A 4,677-nucleotide genomic window follows, 5' to 3' on the forward strand; every position below is an offset into this window, starting at 1 on the left:
TGCTGGTGAACATTGCCGGGATGGGGTCTGAACATTGCTGGGAGTGGGGGGTGAATATTGCCGAGTGGGTGGGTAAACATTGCCCAGATGGGGTCTGAACATTGCTGGGAGGTGGGGTGGTTTGGGGGGGGGGTGCAATGTGGAGAACATTGCTGGGATGGGGTCTGAACATTACCGCCTGGGTGTGTGAACATTGCCGGATGGGGTCTGAACATTGCTGGGGTGGGGGTAGGGTGAAGATTTCGGGGGTGGGGGGGTGAGGGGTGAACATTGCTGGGAGTGCCATTGTGCTTTGACACTTCCGCTGCTATACTTAGACTTTCGATAGTTTTATACCTGCTATGAAAACTACTAAGCTGTGTCAGGGAGAGAAATCATAGGCCCTGGTGCTTCTCCTGTTTCTGGGCACCTTATCTCCCCTCTTTAACCTCCCTCTCATATCTTTTGAGTGCCCAGAATTAGAAACCATAATCACAGTGGGGTCGAACAGTTTTATATAGGTTTAGCAAAACGTTTTGGCATTCGTGCTCTATGCCTCTATTTATAAAGCCAATCGAAAGCTCAGGTTTCAGTATGATACACTTTACAACCATGGCTTTGTCAGACAATCACAGACAACTTTATTCATTCATATTATGCAACCAACTCCGCTCGTTTGAACCTGGCCCAATGCAATATATCCGGACAGCAATATCCAAAAGACTTGAACAAGCACCGCAAAATACAATCTAATGTACAAATGAGAATATCTTGAACTCACAGTGACATATTATTTTGGCGCATGACTCCTGGTTTCACTTCCAAGTTTAAAAATGGCAAAACCTTCCAGTAAATTAGTACCAACCAATTCACCTGCAATAATTTTTTTTTTTGATTAAAGCTGATTTATTTTCAAGACAACACCTCAGTGCTCCTGACTTCCGCATAAAACATTCCAGCTGTATCTTTTTATTCTATTTAGATGGGATAATTAATGCCCATCACCAGCTTAATCAGCAATTGTTTTTAACAAAGTGCCACATGAACACAGGCACAAAAATCGTTTTTTTGCCGATTATGTTGCTTACTTTGGATATAGAGCCCTGCTGAACGAAAATGTCGAAATCTATTTTTTGAATTATAAATCAGGGGAGAGCGCGAACGCAGTCCCGCACTACCACAAATTTTGCAGTCGAGTATCCCGCATTTGGGGACATCGCAGGCGTCAGCACACCCGAAGTGCAATGGGCTAGCCTCGTCCTGGGAGAACCTTTTTTTTTGCAAAAATATACTTTATTCATAAATCTTCAAAAACATTTCGAACATTTTAAATCACCATTACAAAAATACAAACAGGTTCAACTTTTACAAACTGAAACACAAGGTGTATCAGAAAAAAACAATGAATATTTCAATCATTGGCAGACATACATTTTAATCTGTACAGACTGAGGGGCTCTTTACAGTTCCCAGTACCCCAGTGCACTGTGGCAGAAAGGTCTTAGGCAGCGACCCTTCCCCATTGCGCCTTTGCAGCGGCTGCCCCAAGCTTAACTGTGTCCCTCAGCACGTAGTCCTTGACCTTGGAAAGTGCTAGTCTGCTACACTCGGTCAGGGACAACTCTTTGCACTGGAAAACCAACAAGTTTCGGACAGACCAAAGAGCGTCTTTCACTGAGTTGATGATCCTCCAGCTGCAGTTGATGTTTGTCTCGGTGTGTGTCCCTGGGAACAGCCCGTAGAGCACAGAGTCCTCTGTCACAGAACTGCTCGGGATGAACCTCGACAGCAACCACTGCATCCCTCTCCAGACCTTCTTTGCAAAGACACAACCTACAAGGAGGTGAACAACGGTCTCTTCCCCACCACAGCCTCCTCGAGGGCAACGTGCAGAGGGGGTGAGACTCCTGGCGTGTAGGAAGGATCTTACAGGGAGGGCCTTTCTCACCACCAGCCAAGCTACATCTTGGTGTTTGTTGGAAAGTTCTGGTGATGAGGCATTCTGCCAAATTACTTTGTCAGTCTGCCAGGGAACCATCCCACAGGATCCACCCTCTCCTTTTCCCTCAGGGCCTTTAAGATGTTACGTGCCGACCACTGCCTGACGGACTTGTGGTCGAAGGTGTTTCTCTGCATAAATTTTCCCACGAGGGACAGGTGGTACGGCACGGTCCAACTACTTGGAGGGTTCCGCGGCATCGTGGCCAGACCCATCCTTCGCAACACCGGGGACAGGTAGAACCTCAGCATGTAGTGACACTTGGTGTTTGCATACTGAGGGTCTACGCACCGCTTGATGCAACCGCACACAAAGGTGGCCATCAGTATGAGGGCAATGTTGGGCATGTTTTTTCCCCCTTTATCTAGAGGCTTGTACATCGTGTCACTGCGGACACGATCCATTTTCGACCTCCAGATAAAGCGGAAGATGGCTCGGGTGATCGCCACCACACAGGAGTGTGGAATGGGCCAGACCTGCGCCACGTACAGCAACAGTGAGAGTGCCTCACACCTGATGACCAGGTTCTTACCCGCAATGGAGAGGGAGCGTCGCTCCCACATGCCCAGTTTCCTTTTCACCATGGACACTCGCTCCTTCCGGTTTCTACACATGCCCCAGTCCCTCTGAACCATATCCCCAGCACCTTCAGGCCATTGGCCCTGACAGTGAAGGGGACAAAGGATCGGTCAGCCCAGTTCCCAAAGAACATGGCCTCGCTCTTCCCACGATTTACCTTGGCTCCCGAGGCCAGTTCGAACCGGTCGCAGATGTGAATCAGTCTGTGCACCGACAGCGGATCAGAGCAGAAGATGGCGACATCGTCCATGTACAGGGAGACTTTGATCTGAGTGCCTCCACTACCTGGGATCATCACTCCTCTTATGCCCGGATCCTTCCTGATGGACTCAGCAAAGAGTTTTATGCAACACACGAAAAGAAGAGGCGAGAGAGGGCAGCCCTGCCTGATTCCAGATTTAATAGGAAAGCTATCTGATTCCCACCCATTGATTGAGACTGCACTACTGATGTTAGTGTAGAGCAGTTGGATCCAATTGCGAATTCCCTCCCCAAATCCCATTTTGGAGAGCACATCCACCATATAGGTGTGCGATATTCTGTCAAAGGCCTTCTCCTGATCCAGGCAGATGAGGCAGGTATCCACACCCCTGTCCTGTACATAGGCAATCGTATCCCTGAGCAGCACGAGGCTGTCAGAGATCTTCCTGCCCGGCACAGTGCAGGTCTGGTCAGGGTGGATCACCAATTCCAGAGCGGATTTGACCCGATTTGCGATGACCTTGGACAGAATTTTATAGTCCACATTCAACAATGAAATGGGTCGCCAATTTCTAATTTCCTCCCTTTCCCCCTTGTGCTTGTAGACGAGGGTGATAATGCCTTTCCTCATGGATTCTGACATACTGCCGGCCAGGAGCATACTCTCGTACACTTCTAGCAGGTCTAGGCCGATCCAGTCCCACAGAGCCGAATACAACTCCGCCGGCAAGCCGTCGCTTCCGGGAGTTTTACTCTTCTCGAATGACTCAAGGGCCTCAGTCAGTTAGTCAGGAGTTAGCGCTTTGTCCAGACTCTCCCGTGTACTGTCATCTAAGACCTCCGTGATAGAAGACATGAAGGACTGGGAGGCCGTGCTGTCTGTGGGCTTTACGTCATACAGTCCGGCATAGAAGGATTTGCTAATCCTCAAAATGTCAGATTGCAATGATTTAACTGAGCCGTCTTCTTCCTTCAGGCTGCTGATCACAGAGCTCTCTCTGTGTACCTTTTGGAAGAAGAAACGTGAGCACGTCTCATCCTGCTCTACAGAGCGGACTCTGGAACGGAAGATGATCTTGGAGGCCTCCGAGGCAAAGAGCGAGGCTTGCTGGCTCTTCACCTCTTGGAGTTCCTCCTTGATATCGACCACCATCGACCGCAGCCAGAGCAGATTCTGCATGTTTTTCTGGAGTCGGGACATTTCCCTCTGTTCCTTTTTAGCTTTCTGGTGCCTTTGAGGACAAAAAACCTCTTGATGTTTCCCATGATCGCTTCCCACCAGTGTGTCAGGGACTCAAAGTGGGGTTTCATGGTTCTCCAACCTTTGTAATCCCTCTTGAGCTCCTCAATGTTCTCTGGGGTCAGCAGTTGCACGTTTAGCTTCCATACCCCCCTGCCAACCCTCTGGTCCTTCTCTAAGTGGCAGTCAGCCAGTAGGAGGCAGTGGTCAGAGAAGAACACCGGCTTGACGTCGGTGGATCTGACTGCAAATGTGCGGGACACAAACAGGAAGTCTATCCTGGAACAGACGGACCAGTCAGGCCGCAACCAGGTGTATCTACACTGCGCTCCATCTGCAGGGTTGCTGAAAACGTCATGCAGCTTGGCATCCTTTACTGTTTCCATCAGGATGTAGCGTCCAATCTGCTGTCGGCCCTGCCGGATCATCCAGCCGCATCGATGATGCAGTTGAAGTCACCGCCCAGAATGACCGGCCTGGAGGTTGCCAGCAGCTGTGGGAGCTGCTGAAAAACCTCCAGCCGTTCAGCCCCTTGTGACGGGGCATAGACGTTAATTAACCGGAGTGGAGCATTCTTATACATTACATCTGCTATGAGGAGGCGCCCGCTCACCACCTCCTTAACCTGGGAGATGGTGAAGCTGCTCCCCGCAGCAGAATCCCCAGGCCGGAGGAATGA

At 49.8% G+C, this 4,677-nt stretch overlaps 1 pseudogene; it reads right to left on the reverse strand.

Moving 5' to 3' along the window:
- Window positions 1-1,125: 1,125 nt before the first annotated feature.
- On the reverse strand, window positions 1,126-1,269 carry LOC121282688 (annotated as a pseudogene).
- Window positions 1,270-4,677: the final 3,408 nt, after the last annotated feature.

This window comes from Carcharodon carcharias, chromosome 9, assembly GCF_017639515.1.
Source record: "Carcharodon carcharias isolate sCarCar2 chromosome 9, sCarCar2.pri, whole genome shotgun sequence".
NCBI lineage: Eukaryota > Metazoa > Chordata > Chondrichthyes > Lamniformes > Lamnidae > Carcharodon > Carcharodon carcharias.